The following is a 22,580-nucleotide window of genomic DNA, read 5'->3' on the forward strand; positions in this document are numbered from 1 at the left end:
TGTTGCGCATTGTGTGGGTAGGCGACCGGTGTAGTTTTCATCGACAATGGTCGACTGTAAATGATGATCGGTGATTTCCAGCGAGATGATACCACGACACAAGGTGGTAGAAGGCAAAGAATTTGTAACATCCCAATATTCATAACCAAAAATTTTATTTTTAAATAAGTAATTATAAAACCAGTAGTCTGAAACATCAATAGTGTCAATCCATATCAAAACAAGTATGTCAATTAACTAAAACATTTCATAAAAAATATTATCATAATGCAACTCCCAAAGATCTCATATGCATAAAATCATAGTGTGATGCGTTGCGATCATGCCAACTACTTTCCTTTCGAAGAAGTAGTACCTCAAACCAAAACTGAAAATCGTAACCACGAAGCTTAGTGAGTTCCCCCATCATACCACGTACCATAAAATAAACATACTGTCAGGCATGTTTGGGTGCTCGACCTACCCTTCTGAGCATACCTGGGTGCTCAACCTACCCATGTCAGGCATACTAGGTTGCCCGACTTGCCCCTGTTAGGCATACCTGGGTGCCCGACCTACCTCTGTCAGACATATCTAAGTGCCCGACCTACCCTCCGGTTTAATTCAACCGGTTACGGGGTCTATTTCACCCCTACCCCTACCACATGATATCATATCATAAACATAGTGTCAAGCATATCTAGGCGCCCAATCTACCCTCCGGTTTATTTCAATCGGTTACGGGGCCTACATCACCCCTCCTACCACTACCGCATAATAACATAGCATACATGCACATAAATCTCTACAGATAGTGGCATACCAAACAATTATCACAAAGAAAATCATCTCTACTATAAACAACTACTAGTGGGTCGGTATTGATGCCTTCGACCCACTCATACATGGAAGGTAACTCACATCGCACTGTTAAAGCTCACTGCAAGAAATCCTTAGTTGCTGCCCTCACAACTTCTCGAGCTATCAATACCAAAATATCACCAATTAGCAATTAGGTCCCAACCAACGGCCCATAATCCATACTTAGGGTAAAATGACCATTTTACCCCTGGCTCAACAAGATTCATAACTAAGGCTCAAGCCCAAAACTCCAAAATCCACAAAAGCCCATTAATGGCCCAATTTTCCAAATTAAACCCAAACCCTTACATGGAACTTGATGGGTTTCGAGAAATACATCAATCCTATGGTGTACATGCAAACCCTAATAGCTTTTGATCTAGTTTGTCTAATGAACATGCAATTGATTATCCAAAGCCATAAACCCTAGATCTAATAAACTATAACTGAAATTAGGATTTAGATCTTACCTTTGATTGTTATATAGAAATAACAATCAATCCTTGACTTCATAAAGCTTAGTGCCTCAAGTGTTGCACCTCTAATGGAGTCACAAACACCACTAAGCAACTTGGATGAAGAAGGAGGAGAGAGGATGCACCAAAAATGGCTAGAAACCCTAAAGGAAGTATTCACCATGTTTTTAGGGCCATAAGGGTTCCTTATATACGCTGGCTATTAAGGTTTACAGCTAGGAAACCCTAATCTGACTGCTTAAGCCCTAAGCAGCCCATGCACTCCCTCTTTAGAAGCCTTGGACGATTTCTAATGGGTTTCCCCATAGAATTCGTCCACTCCAATTTCTATGGAGTCCATGAGCCCATCCATGTAATTATCTTATAATTACACAATAAGTTCCTTAAATTTAATTAATCTCTTTTAGTCACAAAATTAATTCTTGACTAATATTAATTAAACAATATGATTTCTACTTTAATATATTGTTCTCATAATATATTAATCAATCATAATTAAACCTTTATCTCCTTAATTCATCCTACTTATTGCTATGGTGAAGGCAAGCCAAAAGGACCATGCTCATAATCGGGTCAAGTACATACCAAAATAGTTATGGACTTAGACACTAATCCAATAGTCTCCCACTTGGATAAGTCTAATAACTATTTTGCATAACTTCAGAACCTGATCAGCAATCGTAGCTTTCAAAAGTCGTTGTCAACTCTGATCTTATCAGATACACGTGTCCTTTAGATAAGGGATCATATATTCCTCCATTCTCATGATATCGTATAGACACAAGACATGAATTTTAATCATTCTCTCTATATTGTTTCCCGACTCCCAATTTATGACGACTGGTAACAGACTACAACTGAACACATCAAATTAGTCCCAGATTGGCCAAGCACTTAGGGTGTCATCACTAAATCATCGAGGGGCCCACAGATATTGCTTTTATCCCACTTTGGATAAAAGGAATGGATAAACTTCAACTCAAATGCTCGCTTATACTCAATCATCGAATCACACACAACAATAAGTTTTATAACACCAAGTTACTGGTGCGTTTACTTATCATCAATGTGTAACCGACCAGCAAATAACAACTCACATGTCTCGCTTTCAAGAATATACAATATTATCGACTCACAATCACTCGTGATAAAATCCATGAAGTGATTCTTGTGAGCGTGGGTTTAATCCAATACGCTAATCTTATTAAAGCACTCACGAACTCTGCAGCAAACTTGTGCTATGTCTAAACTTTTAGACAATCTACAGACTCTTCATGACAGTCTTGCTTCATATCTACTTCCAACGTATAACCGATTGTGGAGGTTCGAATAACCCAGTTATTCTGGAAGTCAAAACATGCAAACTGAAACACAATAATAATACTTAATCTTATATGGCCTCAAAACTTTTGAGTATAAATAAAACACTTATTATTTAATCACCATATTGATAACTCATTATTCATTGTTTACTGTTTCAGAAAATCGACTTATTACTTGAATTACAACAATAGTTGTCCTATGCACCATGCATGTACACTATGTTTCCTATGGTCCATGCTTTGCGAAATAGATCAATTGAAAACTTTTCCAATGATGCTCGTTTCACAATGCCTAATTCTCAATGATAGTGTAAGAATACAAGGTTCTTACCACTACTAGAATATGTTAGATTCTAACAGTTTATGCAACGATCCTTTTGTAAAGTCATAGCACAAAGGTCACCAAGACTTGGCCAATGAAAATACAAGGTTCTCTATCAGAAATTGTTACAAAACAATTTTATAAACGTGATATTTCTCACTCAAAGTACATTCCTTTTAACATCCTTTTTGCATAAAATTTTCTAATCTTGACATAAATTCTTAATTTCCAACTCCTAATATGGAAACATTTCCATATTTGCCATACGAAAACTCATCCTTAATAGAATCTTATGTATTCACAATAATGTCGATTTGGTCCATGTAACACTATAATTCCAACTACTCACAAGCAACAAATCGTTGGCGAACCTTAGATCGTCCTTTGATAGTTGTTTAATTATTTTAATCAAAAACTGTTCTAGTCCCTTTTCCCTCTTAATGCGCTGGGCATTTGGAAAATTTTTAAAACGATCAAGCATTATAGCATATGCAATCGATCCTATACTCAAAGCGTATGGGACACGATTCATAATGTCTTACATAAAGATGTGATACTTTACCAGTTTTTGCTACAATATTTCTAATTGCCATGTTCTCACAATTTTGATTATGAAAAGGGATGCCGTAATCATTACCAAATTTTGAGAATGCAATTATCCTTTCTATATATAGAACTTCCTCATGTGGAACCATTCCAACACAACATTCATATATATTTGATTAAATTTTATTAAATTTCCACAATCTAAGCCTTTATATTTGAAATGAACTATAATATTCTCTCCCTTAATTAAAGCAAAACAACTTTTCAACCTTTTCGACTTTGCAATATAACTTTTGTTTTCTATAATTAATATTGCTAACTTGCAATACTTACCAAAATAATCATGCTCCCACTAACATGATGATTATTTCCTTATTGGCATAACACTTATGCTCCCACTAGCTTTGACATGTATTCAGAAAACAATGGAACTTCCAAAAGATAATGCTTATTGAATTCATTAAATTCATATTTTTAATACCTGATGCTTTGATAAGCCTTTATCTAAGCTTCTTAACTTCATACACCTTTGCCTTAGAAAGCTTACATGTGTGTCTTATACAAATTCAGAACTTATGTTACTAAGTCCCAAACGTTCAGACTAATTGCCAAATCTCACAATTCGAACTATGAAGAGGGATGTCGTAATCATAATCGAATTTGAGAATACAATTTACACAACTCCTATCTCCTTAAAATCTCTCTTAGTTAAAGCATTTCCTCACAGTCATTTTCATGAAGGAGAGAAACCTTATGTCACTTAGATTTTATAGTGTAACGTCCCCAAATACGGGCCCAAATTTTCATTTTTAATTAGGTGATTTGCAAAACGTTTGTAACAAAATATCATTCGACCATATCATTTAATAAAACATGCCTCGTGTTTGTAAACCAAAACGTAAATCATAATAATATCATAGTACAAACTCCAGAATGTCTCATAGTGTGGAAAAACAAGAGCGTGTGTGTGATATGCCGCTACCACGCCAGCTCCTTCCCCTTGGCTGAAGAGGTACCTGAAACAACAACTAAAATGCGTATGCACGAAGCTTAGTGAGTTCCCCCACCGTACCGCATACCAAATAACCACATAACATACATATATTTGGGTGCCCGACCTACCCCTGCTTCGGTCCTCTCGACCGGATATTGACTAGCATATCTGGGTGCTGGTCTCCCCTTCGGTCCTCTCGACCGGATACTGACTAGCATATATGGGTGCTGGTCTCCCCTTCGGTCCTCTCGACCGGATGTTGGGGACTATTTCACCCCTACCAATACCACATAACACGTATCACATAATCTATTTAGCATGGCTGGGCATGACTGCCCCTTCGGCCCTATCGACCGGTAACCTGGGGACTATCTCCCCTACTATCACTAGCACATAGTATCATATCATACAAACACATAAACATAACACAGGTAGTAGCAACCCTAGATGAATATCACAGAGACAATCATCTAATCATACAATTGCTACTAGTGGGCCGAAATTGTGGCCTTAGACCCACTGCTATTAGAGGTTAACTCACCTCGAAGTAGCTGCTGAGAGTCTGCTTGCTGAGCGCCTGACTGCTGAACCGGTAATCCTCCAGCTATAAATCATGAACATAGATTAGACACCCATAAATACCCTTAGGTCAAAATACTGACCCTCCCTTGGTCAAAGTCAACGTCCATTTGATTGGACTCGCCGAGTCACGACATAGACTCGCCGAGTCCTTCTCCTATTAACCCGGTCCTACTCGACCAGTCCTTCTTCCCACTCACTGAGTCACCCTTAACGCATTACTTGGGATGATTGAACCGACTCGCAACCTGACTCGCCGAGTCCAGGAACAACTCGCCGAGTCCCCATAAGTAGATCCTCCTGCTTGCTTCCAAATCCTCCCCAGAGCATCTTTTCGAGGATTTGGGTTTTGTGGGACTATTGCTACACGCTAAATTGCTAATTTTGTGTGCAGGTATGAAGGGTTGGACCTTCAACACCTAAACCCCTCTTATTCAGTAACTAATCATATGACTCGCCGAGTTTGAAGAACAACTTGCCGAGCTCCATGCAATCTTCATAGGACTCGCCGAGTTGTTCATCCAACTCGCCGAGTCTAAGGCCATCATCATAGAACTCGCCGAGTTCCACTTTGGGACTCGCCGAGTCCCTTGACCCATTTCCCATATAGACCAAATATGCGATATGCAATGCTTCAAAACCATAGATCTATGATCCTAGGGCATGCTTATCACGTAAAGTTGCAAACTTTACGTGCATGCATGGCCCTACAAGATTCAAAAGGCAAATACAAGCTTTTTATGAGTTCATACACTCAATGGGGACCTCAATCACTCCAACCTCAGAAACTTTATACTTCTAATACGTCCATATTGTCTAGATCTGAAGTCCTTTCGGACCATTAAGCACAAACACAAGGAGTATGGTGTTTTAGGGCTTGAAAACCACCATTTTAGGGACAAAATGGGATCTAAAGAACTAGTGATTAAGGTAGGGGCTTTTCTACCTGAATGGAAGCCTCTTGCAGTGTAGATTCCGGATTTACCTCTCCTCTTCTTCTAAGCTCCAAATCTTCTTCACAAAGCCAAAACCACTCTCAAGAACAAAATGGGGGCTAGGGTTTCGCTCTTCAGCTCTCTGGATGTGTTAGGGACAAAGGAGGCCAAGTTAGAGCGTTTAAATAGGGTGCAAACACCCGGATTAGAGTTTTTGCCCAAACAGGGTCTACTCGCCGAGTTCGAGAACCGACTCGCCGAGTCCAAAGTTCAGTCTCGCGGCTTATCCCGCTCTTACTCGGCAAGTAGGTCCATCAATTCGCCGAGTCCAAGACAAAAATGCATTAATTTAAAAATATTAATTACAAGGAGTACGTACCGGGAATCAGGTGCTACAAATTTCCCCCACTTATCTTAGACTTCGTCCTCGAAGTCTGTTGCTCGATCCTGAAATACCTCAGGGTAGTGCTCCATCATTTCTTCCACCGGCTCCCAAGTCCACTCCGATCCCTTCCGGTGCTACCATTGCACCTTCACGAGTTCCACCCTTTTGTTCCTCAGATCCTTTGACTTCTTGTCGAGGATTGCCATAGGTCGCTCGATGTAATTCAGGCTGTCATCGATCTAAATATCCTCCAAAGGCACCATTGCCGAGTTGTCCACCAAACACTTCCGTAACTGAGAGATGTGGAAAGTGTTGTGGATCTCGCTGAGATCGGCTGGCAGATCCAACCTATACACCACCTTGCACACCCGAGCTACAACCCTGAATGGCCCGATGTACCTTGGGCCTAACTTTCCCCACTTTCTGAATCGGATGACGCCTTTCCATGACGACACTTTCAAAAGAACCATATCCCCGACTTGGAATTCCAAGTCTGAACGACGCTTGTCGGCGTAACTTTTCTGCCGACTCTGAGCAGTCTGAAGCCTGCTCCAGACCTGCTGAATCTTCTCTGTCGTCTGGAGCACCACTTCAGTACTTCCCATAACTCTCTAGCTAACCTCTCCCCAACATATCGGGGTCCTGCATCTCCGACCGTACAACATCTCGAAGGGAGGACGTTCAATACTCGTGTGGTAGCTATTGTTGTATGAGAACTCAGCTAAAGGAAGATAGGTATCCCAACTACCCCCAAAATCTAGCACACATGCCTGCAACATATCCTCAAAGGTCTGGATGTTCCGCTCACTCTAACCATCCTTCTGCGGGTGAAAGGCAGTGCTAAAATGCAGACGAGTGCCTAGCTCATCATGAAAATTCTTCCAAAACCTGGAAGTAAAATGCACATCTCTGTCTGAAATCACTGATACTGGCACCTTGTGCCGCGCCACTATCTCCCTGATATAGATGTCGGCCAACTTCTCGGTAGAGATGCTCTCCTGAATCGGGATGAAATGGGCGCTCTTGGTCAATCGATCCACGATGACCCATATAGAATCCACTCCTCGCGCGGTCCTGGGGAGCTTCATGATAAAATCCATCGTAATATATTCCCATTTCCACAACGGGATATGCAACGGCTGCATCTTGTCGTGCGGTCTCTGATACTCGGCGTTGACCTTCCTGCATGTCAAGCACCACTTGATGTATGAAGCTACATCCCGCTTCATGCAGGGCTACCAATAGTCCATACGAAGATCCCTATACATCTTCGTCGCCCCGGGATGAATGGAGAATCAGGAATTGTGCGCCTCCTCCATCAAGATCTGGCGCATGCCTCCGAGGTATGGCACCCACACCCTGCGATGTAATGTCAATAATCCCCTGTTGTCATAGTCGAAGGAGGAAACCTGACCCACTATATGCTCACTCTTCCGATGTTCCTCCTTCAGGGCCTCCTGCTGGGCCTCCCGAATCCGCTCCAAAAGCGGAGTCACCACTGTCATCCGCATGCAAATATCCCTGATCGGCATCGCCTTGTGGTGCGCATCGGCCGCCACATTGGCCTTCCCCGGGTGGTAAAGGATCTCACAATCATAATCCTTCACCACATCAAGCCACCGACGTTGCCTCATGTTCAAATTCGCCTGATCCGTGAGGTACCTCAAATCTTGTGGTCCGTGTAAATGGTACACCGAACCCCATAGAGGTAATGTCGCCAAATCTTGAGGGCGAAGACCACCACCCCAACTCTAAATCATGTGTCGGGTAGTTCGCCTCTTGAGGCTTCAGCTACCTCGAAGCATAGGCAATGACGTGCCCTCTCTGCATCAGTACAGCGCCCAACCCCAAAATGGACGCGTCACAATATACCATAAAATCCTCTACACCCTCTGGCAGGGCTAATATTGGCGCCTCGCACAATCTTTGTCTCAGAACCTCGAATGCTACCTGCTGCTCAGGTCCCCATCGAAAGACTACGGCTTTCTTAGTCAACCATGTCAGGGGTACGGCTATCTTGGAGAAGTCCTGAATGAATCTTCGATAGTAGCCCGCTAAACCCAGGAAACTCCAAATCTCAGATGGAGACTTCGGAACCTCCCATCTCATCACGGCCTCTATCTTGGCCGGGTCAACCAGTATACCTTTCTGGTTGACAAGGTGCCCCAGTAATTGCACCTCACGCAACTAAAACTCGCACTTGGAGAACTTGGCGTACAAGCTCTCCCTCCTTAGGGTTTCCAAAACCTCTCTCAGATGCTCCTCGTGCTCCTCTTGCATCTTGGAATAAACCAAGATGTCATCAATGAAAACTATCACAGACCGATCCAGCATCGGTCTGCACACGCAGTTCATGAGGTCCATGAACATGGCGGGAGCATTGGTGAGCCCAAACAACATCACCACGAACTCATAATAGCCATAACATGTCCGAAACGTGGCCTTCTGCACATCCTCCTCTTTGACCCTCATCTGGTGGTAACCTGAACGCAAATCGATCTTGGAGAACCAAGATTCCCCCTGCAACTGGTCAAAGAGGTCATCAATCCTCGGGAGTGGTTAACGGTTCTTCACCGTTACCATGTTCAGCTCCCGATAATCTATACACATTTGATGCGACCCGTCCTTCTTCTTCACAAACAGAATCGGGGCTCCCCAGGGTGAACTGCTTGGTCTAATGAATCCCTTGTCTAACAGCTCCTGTAGCTGCGTAGACAACTCCTACATCTTGGGAGGAGCCAACCGGTACGGTGCCTTGGCTATCGGAGCCGCACTAGGGACTAGGTCGATCTTGAACTCTACCTGACGCTCCGGAGGTACTCCAGGAAGCTCCTCTAGGAACACATCAACGTAGTCTCGTACCACTGGAACCTCGCTCACCGTCGCCCTACCCACCTCCCGGGTATCCATAACATACGCGACATATCCCGCGCAACCCTGCTGAAGGTAGCGCCTAGCTCTCACTGCTGAACATACTGTGGGTCCACGCTGTGGCATCTCGTTGTGGATCACCAACTCTCCCTCACTTGGGGTCCTGATCCACACCAGCTGCGTGCGCAATCTATCACCGCCCCATTAGGGCTCAACCAGTCCATGCCTATGATCACCTTGTTCCCACGCAACGGAATGGGAACCAAATCCACCAAAAAGCACTCCTCCAACAACCTCAGAACACAATCCCTGAACACTGTTGATGCTCGCACCGTTCGATCATCGGAAATATCTACCTCTAGAGGGCAATCCAACATGCCCGAAGACTCAGAAAACTTCTTGCTAAGCGCAAGAGAAACAAACGATCAGGTGGCACCCGAGTCAAACAACACCTGAACTGGGATACCGTTCACATGGAACGATCCTAATGCATATACACAGAGTACACATCAATATCATAAAATCATGTAAATAAAATAGAGGAAAAGAACCATACCCTTCACCACATCAGGTGCGGCGCGTGCCTCCTCGGTGGTCAGCTGAAACGCCCGGCTCCTCACCACTGGAGCCTCTGTCTTGCATTGTCGGCCATCAGTGATCCGTAGGGTCGCTGGAGCTAGCGCCTTTACTGGTGCCGATGCTGCTGTCAACTGGGAGTAACTGTCCTTCTTGTGGCCCCTCTGGTTGCAATGGAAACATAGAAACTCAGACATCTGTATCACAGGTGCAGGGGCGGTACAATCCATGCTGAAGTGCCCTGACTTTCCGCACTTATAGCAGCCTGACGATCCCTACTTGCACGCTCCTTCGTGTTCCTTGCCGCATTTCCTGCAGTGTCCCCGCCCCTGTTGGCCTTTCGGCCCCGCATCTGGTCCCTTGGACTTCTTCCCCGAAGCCCCCATAATATGCCCCTCTTCCGCCTTCCTATTCCAGATGTGCTCCAGATCTATATTTCTCTCCCTTTCCCTGGCAATCATAGAGTCCAGGGTAGGGCAAGCTGAAAAACTGACATGCTCCCAAATATCAGGTCGTAACATGTCATGATAGCGAGTCCTCCTCATATCCTCATCATCCGCGTACTGGGTCACCAACAACGCCCTCTCCCGGAACTTGGTGGTGATCTCCGCCACAGTCTCCATCGTCTGCCTCATATCTAAAAACCCCCTTGGCCAGCTGCTGAAGCTCGATAGCCGGTGCAAACTCTTCCTTGAACCTGGTCACAAAGTCCGACCAGGTCATACCCTCAACATCCAAGGCTCCCACCGAGTCACCGATGGACTCCCACCAATCTCTAGCTCGGTCTCTCAAACATCCTACTGCAAATCTCACCTTCGATCCCTCGGGGTAGAAGCTAGTCAACTGTGCAGACTCAATGTCTGCAATCCATCGCCTGGAAGCTATGGGGTCCTTCGCCCCGTGAAAATCCGGCGCACAACTGCCCCTGAAGTCCTTAAAGGACAGTGTGCGAGATCCTGACTGGCCAAATGCCATGTCACTCCTGAATTCCCTGAGGCGGTCCTCCATCAGCTTGACTATCCCTTCCTTGATCAACCCGAAAATGATGGGGGTCGACTCAAGGATGCCCCTCGTGATCTCTGACGCAATAAACTCGTGTAGCCTCTCATCCCCTAGCTCGGAACCTGATCCCGAACCCGATCCCTCTCCTGAACTGCCAATTGCTGGCCTCAATCGTAGTACCACCATTCTGCAAAACACACAGGCAACCATTAGTGATACAGATACCTCTAAAGGGATCACATTTGTCTTAAGTTCCCTGGTCTTGTCTCGGGCTTCCTTAGTTCGGGTACGGATCCTCTGCTTTCAGTAGTACGGGCCCATACTACCTTCCACATCTATCAGTACCTTCTTCAAGGACTGCCTTGACTCCACCAGATCCCTTTCACTACTACTAATCACTGCTATTCTCATTCTAGGCTTGCCCTAGGGAAAATCTTTGACTCCGCCCAAACCGGTCCTCAGCTGCTGAAGGCTTCCTTGTAATGCTAATTAGCCATTACCTGAATACCATCACATGTGATGTGGCTCAGATAATCCTTCGAGTAACATACTTGTCCCTATAACGGTTAGGCTAAAACAAGAGCTGCGCAATAGGGCCAAATCCAGCACTCTGAGATTGTTCAACCCTGATCATATGTGACATGACGTATTCACCTAATGACTAACTCCCATCACTCAGAATCCTACTAAGCACAGAGCAAGCAGCATTTGGACGCAGGAAAAACTACTCAAGCAAATACGTCCTCATTGTGAGAAGCTGGACTAGCATATAATACTACGCTCATACTACCAGGCATAACCTAAATAGGTTGTCCTACTATTGTTTACTCATTACTAGCATGTAATTCTCATAAGCTGAAGCACATAAAGCAGACACATAAGGCATAACTCCTAGATCCTTAGTCGTATTCTAGCATGTTGTTCTACTGAACCTATCAAACATAACATAAACTGTGACAACCCGAAATTTCCATTCTGTACAAACTATATCACTTCAATAGAAGTTATAGCAGTCACAGTTAATTTTCAGACTTTTTCGTGTAAGTTTGAGTAATTCAGGGTTTACAATTCAGGAAATATCAGGAGAGTGGGTGCACTAGGGTTTTGTGCAACACTGTTATTCCAACACTCTATTATATTAGAGATCATTTCAGGAAAAAAAAAATTTCTGCCAAAAATATCTCAGGACTATAAATAGAATTCTGAACCAAATTCATTCATTATTCGCATTTCCAACTAGAGAAAAGCCATTTTCTCTCTCACGGATCTTCGGGTTTTTATACCAAAACATGAGTAACTCTTTCACCTAGACTTGTTCCCAATAAATCAAGGGCCTTAAACACATAAGAATCACCTTGCAAAGTGAGTTTACGGCCATGACATGGTTCATGGGCCGTAAACTCATTAAAGGGGCACCAAAGTGTGTCAAGGGTCTTCATATGCTTGGAATAAAAGCCTAGAACCTATACCACTTGTGCATGAGACTTGAAATCATCAAAAACACTCATCCTTAAGAGTTTACGGCCGCAAACTCTAAGGGAAATGGCCTTAGGGCCATAAACTCCTCAAAGGAGTGTTTCTAGGTCTTAAACCCTTCCAAGAATTTAACCACCAAGTTGGAATAATTCTAGGAATCATTTGGTACTTCAAAACACACAATACCCCCATGGTTGGGAGTTTACGGCCGTAAAATCAATATTTTACAACCGTAAACTCCATGTGTGTTGGTATTTGAAGAGTAAACACATATATGGGGTCCCTTGGAACCCTAAACACAAGTGCCTTGTCCCACAATGGCTTAGATGCAATCCTTAGGGCTTAAAACACTTATATAAAGTGTTTATTATATTCTAGGATGTCTTAACATTATCAATTAGTAATTTAAGACTAATTGAGTGCATATATGTGTGGTTATATGTTCATTAGGATCGTAGTGTGTTTACAAGTCCTCACTTGACACCTAACAATCCTACACCGTCCAGTTCATCTAAACTACCATCTATAGGTGAGTTCATACCCCTAATCAATGTTTTAAATGATTTTAAATGCTTTAATGGGGGGATACAAGTAGAAAACAACATGTTATTAAATCATCTATATGTATTTTATAACTGTGTTTTCATTCAACAGATTTCAGATACTACAAAATGTGATGCATGAAATGGTTTTCTATCTTTAAAATACTTTGTTATCAAATGTATTACTTTTGAAATGTTTATCAAAATGATATCAAGTCACTTTATTGTTTGTTCAAAAACCCTTGGATGTCTTACAAAACCATTTTACATTCTTGAACTAAACTATGCATGTACACTTATATTGTATATATGTACTGATGTTATAGTTTACATCTTTCATTTACATTCCCACACCCTTGAGTAGTAAGAGTGTATAAACATACTTGATCAACCAATTACATGTCAGTAAATTATCATAGGGATAATTTGAAGTTATCAAACATTATTCTTATTACAAGGAATCACACAAAAGTTAGTTCATTCATGAGTCTATACCAGTACATTACCTGATACATGAGTACATATACATATGCTTACCTGATACATGAACAAACTTACATGAATACCATACATGAACACTGTTACATAGGTGCATTATCCTATATTTACTTGCTTGGATACTCGTACTTAGAACTACGAGGATGATTTATTAGTACTTTTTGTGTAAATTATCTTTCCTATCCCGGTTCAATGGGATATCTCGGCGAGACTTACCATTCTGAACCCCACTGATTAGCACTAGTGGTCAATGACCATCTACGGAGGTCTAAGGTTACTATTTATATTAGGAAGATCGATAACCAGGGCTAACCCCTCCCCCCACCTGCTGTTGCTACAGAGGACAAGTGGACAATCTTCGATTGTTCATAAGGTTATACTTTTCGCTTATTGCGATGTTGTGTTACTCCTAGTACCCAACGATGACACTTACATTATTACTTTTCTGGACAATCTTCGGATGTTCATTAGATTGCATTTTTCGCTTAACACGATATTGTGTTAGTCCTAGTACCCAGTGACAACACTTACAGTAGTACATTTTCCTGTTTACTTTATTTTGTGATACTTTTACATAAACGATGAGTTAGACTAAGTACTTTAGTACTAGTCAATAGAAGGAAAAACTATCATTTTACTTACAAAATGTTCGGGTCTTGGTATAAGACTACATTATCATAACAAAACATTCGGGTCTTGGTAGAAGACTACATCTCACACTGATAGAAAATAAGGGATTTTCTAGGGCTTTTCATACTTACATCAACATTTTCTTTTAAAGGTTTACAAGACTCTTAAAACAACTTTTAGTAAGCAAGACAATGACACTTAATTACTTATGAATTCACCAGCTTTAAAGATGATACTCTCTTTCAAAATAACTTGTATTCTAAGGTCATCAGTAGACAGGTACGGAGGCCAGTTTTTTAGAAGACGGAGCAGACAAGTCTCGTCTTTTATTTTGATTGTATATTTTTGGTGTCTTATTACAATGAAAGAACACACATGTATTAAAACTTTACTTATAATTCAATGGATGATGTTGTTGCTTGTTTACTATTTTACATTGTTGTGATACTGTACATGACGTCCTCCACCCCTGAACGTTTCCGACGTTCGTGGTTTTGGGGTGTGATAGATTGGTATCAGAGCATTGTTTATAGTGAATATAATATATCAACCCATAAAAGATATACTAACTATAAATACACGGGGATTAAAACACTCTGTCTAAGAGTTATACTTTTAAATAATAAAATATTTAAGTAAGTATACGTGCCTGCATTCATACTAAAACCAGTGTCACAATGACAAGAACAAAAGTATTACGATTGTTGAATATCACAAGTAAGCCTGGGGATATATGGTCAGTCTTGGGAATGGCATAACTTGATCAACTATGCTGGTCCGAGGAGTGATTAGCATATGCCCAAGAATGGTTGTGATGTGGCAACAAATCTAAAAACTTACCAACACAGCCATAAGGAAATACCATAGGGGTATTTGGTCTTACTGTAATTATCTTAGTTAGTTCGTCTATTTTAGCTATTTCTTATATCCCTTTTCTCAAGTAGATTAAAATGGCTGGATTTCACCACGGCGATCCGTACTTCCCGAACCAAGGCAATGCTGGTTGGCTAGAGGCAGAACCAGAAGATGATCACCCAATCCCATTGGATGATCACCATGCTGAAGGTTTTTCTGATAGTTCTGACTCGGAGCCAGAAGTTAACAACCTACCCCCAAATGCTCAAAACCCAAACCTGAACCCCCGTCCCGCATTTCAAGGACCCACACCTCTGTGGGTCACTAACTGGATACATGGAGTCATGAACAGGGTCAACCCATTCCCTACGATGGAGACCGAAGTTTCTACAACCTCACTGAAGGAGGTTCGGCTGACAGAGTCCAACCAATCATGGTTCGTAGGATTTCTCGGAACGCGATAATGGCTCAGGCGACTATCAATCAAGTTTTGGAAGTTGACGCCAACTCTGGTGTTAACACTGTCCGCATTCGCCAACTAGAGTCTGCACACGAAAGAAATCTAGTCCGCAATATAGCTCTGCAGAGGGAACTTGTTGAAACTCGAGTTGGAGTTAGGGAACTTCGAGCTCAGCAAGCAAGAGCTGACAGGCGTATGAGGGATATGGAACGTCTACTATCAGGATCAAGAACTCATGCTAGCAGTTCTCGTCGCCGATAGAATCTCGACGACTCATCTTTTGGATATAACCTAGTTTATGTAAAACTTTGTGCTAATTTCCTGTCTTTATAAATCTTAGACCTGTCAGGTCTTGATCTAATCTTAATTCTGTCAAAATTTTCCATCTTGGTTGATGTAAGGCCTACTTCTAGGCCACTTTCCCGAACTTGTTACATCTTTAATTCCAGTATTATTGACAGATATCTAATCATATGGAAATTATTATCCAAATGTTGTCATCTTCATTTAGTCATTATATTCATTTGTTGTTGGGCTATGGGGAATTAGTCCATGAGACACAGTCATTATTCATTTATTCTTATCCATGTCTTCATCTTTTAAACATATAGTTAAAGATGCCGCCACGTAGAAATCCTAGGCGTAACCCAAACAACGAAGCACCGATACCACCACCTCCACCACCACCACAACCTCAACCTCCTCAACCACCTAACCCCTTTGATGCCAACATGTTCCAGGCAGATTTCACAGCAGCAGTTGCAGCTGCCGTGTCAGCAATCAACACTCCTGTCCCTAGTGGATCGGGAACAGGTGCACCTCCTTCGAACCACGGCGAAATCCATGGACACCCTCGGGAATGCACCTACAAGGACTTCACAAATGCCAAACCCCGCAGCTTCAATGGTACTGGTGGGGTTATGGTGTTAAGGCAGTGGATTGAAAAGATGGAATCTGTCTTTGAAATCTGCGCTTTCCAAGAAAGCAACAAGGTCAAGTTCGCAGCTTGTACCTTCTCTGACAGGGCACTAACACGGTGGAACGGCCATGTTAAGTACCTGACTCTGGTGGTGGCATATTCCATCAGCTGGGAACACTTGAAGGACATGCTGATGAGAGAGTACTGTACTCAGGGAGAAATACAAAAAATCAAGCAGGAACGATGGAGCCTGCAAATGGTTGGATCCGACATAGGAACCTACACGAATAGATTCTGTGATCTGGCAATCCTATGCCCTGATATGGTTGCTCTGGAGCGCAAGAAAATAGAGAGATACATCTGGGGACTGTCGCCCCAGATCCAGTCAAGTGTGTTAGCCTCCAAGCCTGTCACTTTTGATAGCGCCAAGGAGCTGGCACAGTTTCTCATAGACCACGGGAAACACAAGAACCCAACAATCCCTGCATCCGTACCACAAAATTCCAACCCCGACAACAATAGGAAGGGGTGGAATAAGAGGAAAACAGGGGCTTCGCAAGGATCCTCCAATAAACAACAACTTGTAGCGATCAATGTTGCCACAGTGACTCCTGTTGTCCCTGCGAACCCCTTACCAGCAAAAACTTATGTTGGGTCTCTCCCGAAGTGCAACAAATGCAGCTTCCACCACCACGGGCCTTGCAGGGAGATGCAATGCACCAACTACAACAGGAAGGGGCACACAGCCTGTTTTTGCCAAACTCCAACAGCTCAAGCCGCCCAGGCTCCTAATGCCGGTATGGGCCAAGCCTGCTACGGTTGTGGCGAGGTGGGCCACTACAAGAGGAACTGCCCTAAAGCGGGGATGGCCGGAGGAGTAGGAAGAGTTATGGCCCTAGACCACGAGGAAGCGGTAGCTGATCCTACGATAGTTACTGGTACGTTTCTCCTCGATAACTCTTATGCTTGCATACTTTTCGATAGTGGAGCAGAGAAAAGTTTCGTAAGTCACAAATTTGCACACCTGCTTAAACAAAAACCGCGTGCATTAGATCATTCATTCATGGTAGAAATGGCTAACGGGAAAACGGAGAGTACAAACTGCATATACGTAGGTTGTACCTTAACTTTAGATAGCCATACTTTCAAGATAGATCTCATGCCAGTCCCAATTAAATGTTTCGATGTTATCATCGGCATGGATTGGTTAAGTCTTCTTCGCGCCGACATCATGTGCTTTGAAAAAGCAGTTCGTCTTAACCTTCCTAACAACAAAACCTTAGCTATCTATGGCGACAAACCTAGTACGAGCCTTCGCATCATTTCGTGCATTCAAGCCCAGAAGTGCTTGCGAAAGGAATATCATGCATTCCTCGCACACGTCGTCGATACCAGTCAAGAACTGAAAGACATCCAGAACATCCCAGAAGTACGTGACTTTCCCAACATATTCCCAGAAGAACTTCCCGGTTTACCACCGCAACGCCAGGTCGAGTCAGAATCGACTTAGTGCCAGGAGCTACCCCAGTAGCCAAATCTCCTTATCGTCTGGCACCGGCCGAGATGCAGGAACTTTCCAGTCAACTTAACGAACTTCTCGAGAAGGGATTCATTAGGCCAAGCTTCTCACCATGGTGAGCACCGGTCTTGTTCGTCAAGAAGAAAGATGGATCATTTTGCATGTGCATCGACTACAGAGAACTCAACAAACTTACCATTAAAAATCGTTATCCTTTGCCCCGCATTGACGATTTATTTGATCAACTTCAAGGAGCCAACTACTTCTCGAAGATAGATCTACGATCCGGATATCACCAACTATGAGTGTTAGAGGAGGATGTTCCCAAAACAGCCTTCCGAACTCGTTATGGACACTACGAGTTTGTAGTGATGCCGTTCGGATTAACAAACGCGTCCGCCGTATTCATGGATCTGATGAATAGGGTGTGTCATCCTTACTTGGATCAGTTCGTCATCGTCTTCATTGATGACATACTCATCTACTCTCGAAGTAAGGAGGAACATAATCAACATCTCCGTAAAATCTTAGAAACATTGCGAGCGGAGAAGCTCTATGCGAAGTTCTCCAAGTGTGAATTTTGGATTCGACGAGTCGAATTTTTGGGCCATGTTGTTAGCGAAGAGGGAATACACATGGACCCTTCCAAAATTAAGGCCATCGAGAACTGGTCAGCACCGAAGACATCTACAGAAATTCGTCAATTTCTAGGTCTGGCTGGCTACTATCGCAAGTTCATTCAGAACTTCTCCAGAATAGCGAAACCTCTGACAACCATGACCCAGAAAGGCGTGGCCTTTGACTGGGAAGAGAAGCAGGAAAGAGCATTCCAAAGGCTCAAACGAGCCTTATGCACCGCACCGATACTATCCCTCCTCGAAGGGATAGAATACTTCATTGTCTATTATGATGCATCAAATCAAGGACTCGGATGTGTTCTGATGCAGCGAGGTAAGGTCATAGCCTATGCCTCGAGACAGCTGAAGACACATGAGGTTAACTACACCACCCACGATCTTGAGCTAGGAGCAGTTGTGTTTGCTCTGAAGATATGGCGTCATTACCTATACGGTACAAAAAGCACGATCTTTAGGGACCATAAGAGTCTACAACACATTTTCGACCAGAAAGAGCTCAACATGAGACAATGACGGTGGGTTGAGCTACTCAGCGATTACGAATGCGAAATTCGTTATCATCCGGGTAAAGTCAATGTAGTAGCCGATGCCCTAAATCGGAAAGAATATTCTGGTAGTAAGGTCAAATCTTTAACTCTAACTATCCATTCACACTTGTCCACGCAAATAAAGGAGGCTCAGCTGATGCTTTGAAACCTGAAAACGTGGCTGGTGAATCCCTTAGAGGGATGGATAAGAACTTAGAAGTCAAGGGTGGCAGAGCCTTATACCTCATGGATCGGATCTGGACACCGAAACACGGTGGCTTCAGAGACTTGGTCATGATGGAAGCTCACAACACTTGTTATTCCATCCACTCGGGTTCAGATAAGATGTATCTGGATCTTAAAAAGTTATACTGGTGGCCTAACATGAAAGCAGATATTGCTACCTTCGTGAGTAAATGCCTTACTTGCGCAAAGGTCAAGGTCGAATACCAGAAACCCTCTGGTCTCCTACAGCAACCAGAGATACCAGAATGGAAGTGGGAGCGGATCACTATGGACTTCATAACCAAGTTACCCAAGACGACGGGTGGACTTGATTCCATATGGGTCATCATCGATAGACTGACCAAGTCTGCACACTTCCTACCGATCAAAGAAACAGACAAGATGGAGAAACTTACCAGAACTTGCATTAGGTAGATTGTAAGGTTGCACGGTGTTCCTTTATCTATCATCTCGGATAGAGATAGTAGATTCACTTCGAGGTTTTGGCAGTCATTACAAAGTTCCCTAGGAACTAGGCTGGACATGAGTACAGCCTACCATCCACAGACCGACGGGAAAAGTGAGAGAACTATCCAAACCTTAAAAGATATGTTGCGAGCCTGTGTGATTGACTTTGGAAAAGCTTGGGATATCCATTTACCCCTCGTTGAATTTTCCTACAACAACAGTTATCACACGAGCATAAAGGCAGCTCCATTCGAGGCCCTCTATGGCCGAAAGTGCATATCCCCTCTGTGTTGGGCTGAGGTGGGTGATACCCAGTTAGCTAAGGGACGAGTTCACGAAAGCACTCTCACGTGTCCGGAGATCATTCGGGAAACGACAGAGAAGATCGTTCAAATTCGTGAATGATTGAAAGCCTCTAGAGACCTACAGAAAAGCTACGCTGACAAGCGTAGGAAACCATTGGAGTTCCAGGTGGGCGACCGAGTCCTACTGAAGGTCTCACCCTGGAAGGGCTTGATATGCTTTGGAAAGCGTGGGAAGCTAAATCCAAGATACATAGGGCCTTTCGAGATTCTCGCGAGAATCAGCCCTGTAGCTTACAAACTCAATCTACCGCACGAACTTAGTAACGTACATCCTACCTTCCACGTCTCGAACTTGAAAAAGTGTCTATCCGACGAGACTCTTGTTATTCCACTCGACGAGATCGAGATCAACGAGATCCTCAACTTCATGGAGGAACAAGTAGAGATCATGGACTAAGAGGTCAAGCAAACAAAGCAGAGTCGTATCCCGATAGTGAAGGTTCGCTGGAACGCAAAGCGTGGACCTGAATTCACTTGGGAACGAGAGGATCAGATGAAACTGAAATACCCTCACCTTTTCGCTTAGCTATTTGTAACTTCATAATTGCTTAAATTCTAATTTCGGGACGAAATTCCTTCTAACGGGGGGATGATGTGACAACCCGAAATTTCCATTCTATACAAACTATCTCACTTCAATAGAAGTTATAGCAGTCACAGTTAATTTTCAGACTTTTTCATGTAAGTTTGAGTAATTCAGGGTTTACACTTCAGGAAATATCAGGAGAGTGGGTGCACTAGGGTTTTGTGCAACACTGTTACTCCAACACTCCATTATATTAGAGATCATTTCAGGAATAAAAATATTTTCTGCCAAAAATATCTCAGGACTATAAATAGAATTCTGAACCAAATTCATTCATTATTCGCATTTCCAACTAGAGAAAAGCCATTTTCTCTCTCACGGATCTTCGGGTTTTTATACCAAAACATGAGTAACTCTTTCTAGTAGTGTTAGAAAGCTTATTATGTAGTTATAACATGATTTAGGTGGCTAAATCACTAGATTTAGGAGTTTACTCCCCAAGGTGTTCTTGGGCGGTAAACTCCCGAAACAAAGCCTAGACTGTCCCCCGTGATATACTACTGCCTTGGACTTGTATAGGAGTGTGTTAGGGACATGAAATCAAGCATGAACCACCCAAGTTTGGGAGTTCACGGCCCAAGAATATCTTAGGCTATAAACTCCATAATCATGCTCAAAATGGTGCTTTTAAGGCACCTAAGGCCTTAGACTTTCACCTAGACTTGTTCCCAATAAATCAAGGGCCTTAAACACATAAGAATCACCTTGCAAAGTGAGTTTACGGCCATGACATGGTTCATGGGCCATAAACTCATTAAAGGGGCACCAAAGTGTGTCAAGGGTCTTCATATGCTTGGAACAAAAGCCTAGAACCTATACCACTTGTACATGAGACTTGAAATCATCAAAAACACTCATCCTTAAGAGTTTACAGCTGCAAACTCTAAGGGAAATGGCCTTAGGGCCGTAAACTCCTCAAAGGAGTGTTTCTAGGTCTTAAACCCTTCCAAGAATTTAACCACCAAGTTGGAATAATTCTAGGAATCATTTGGAACTTCAAAACACACAATACCCCCATGGTTGGGAGTTTACGGCCGTAAAATCAATATTTTACAACCGTAAACTCCATGTGTGTTGGTATTTGAAGAGTAAACACATATATGGGGTCCCTTGGAACCCTAAACACAAGTGCCTTGTCCCACAATGGCTTAGATGCAATCCTTAGGGCTTAAAACACTTATATAAAGTTTTTATTATGTTCTAGGATGTCTTAACATTATCAATTAGTAATTTAAGACTAATTGAGTGCATATATGTGTGGTTATATGTTCATTAGGATCGTAGTGTGTTTACAAGTCCTCACTTGACACCTAACAATCCTACACCGTCCAGTTCATCTAAACTACCATCTATAGGTGAGTTCATACCCCTAATCAATGTTTTAAATGATTTTAAATGCTTTAATGGGGGGGGGGGATACAAGTAGAAAACAACATCTTATTAAATCATCTATATGTATTTTATAACTGTGTTTTCATTCAACAGATTTCACATACTACAAAATGTGATGCATGAAATGGTTTTCTATCTTTAAAATACTTTGTTATCAAATGTATTACTTTTGAAATGTTTATCAAAATGACATCAAGTCACTTTATTGTTTGTTCAAAAACCCTTGGATGTCTTACAAAACCATTTTACATTCTTGAACTAAACTATGCATATACATTTATATTGTATATATGTACTGATGTTATAGTTTACATCTTTCATTTACATTCCCACACCCTTGAGTAGTAAGAGTGTATAAACATACTTGATCAACCAATTACATGTCAGTAAATTATCATAGGGATAATTTGAAGTTATCAAACATTATTCTTATTAGAAGGAATCACACAAGAGTTAGTTCATTCATGAGTCTATACCAGTACATTACCTGATACATGAGTACATATACATATGCTTACCTGATACATGAACACACTTACATGAATACCATACATGAACACTGTTACATAGGTGCATTAACCTATATTTACTTGCTTGGATACTCGTACTTAGAACTACGAGGATGATTTATT

Source organism: Lactuca saligna, chromosome 3, assembly GCF_052625555.1.
Source record: "Lactuca saligna cultivar CGN05327 chromosome 3, ASM5262555v1, whole genome shotgun sequence".
NCBI lineage: Eukaryota > Viridiplantae > Streptophyta > Magnoliopsida > Asterales > Asteraceae > Lactuca > Lactuca saligna.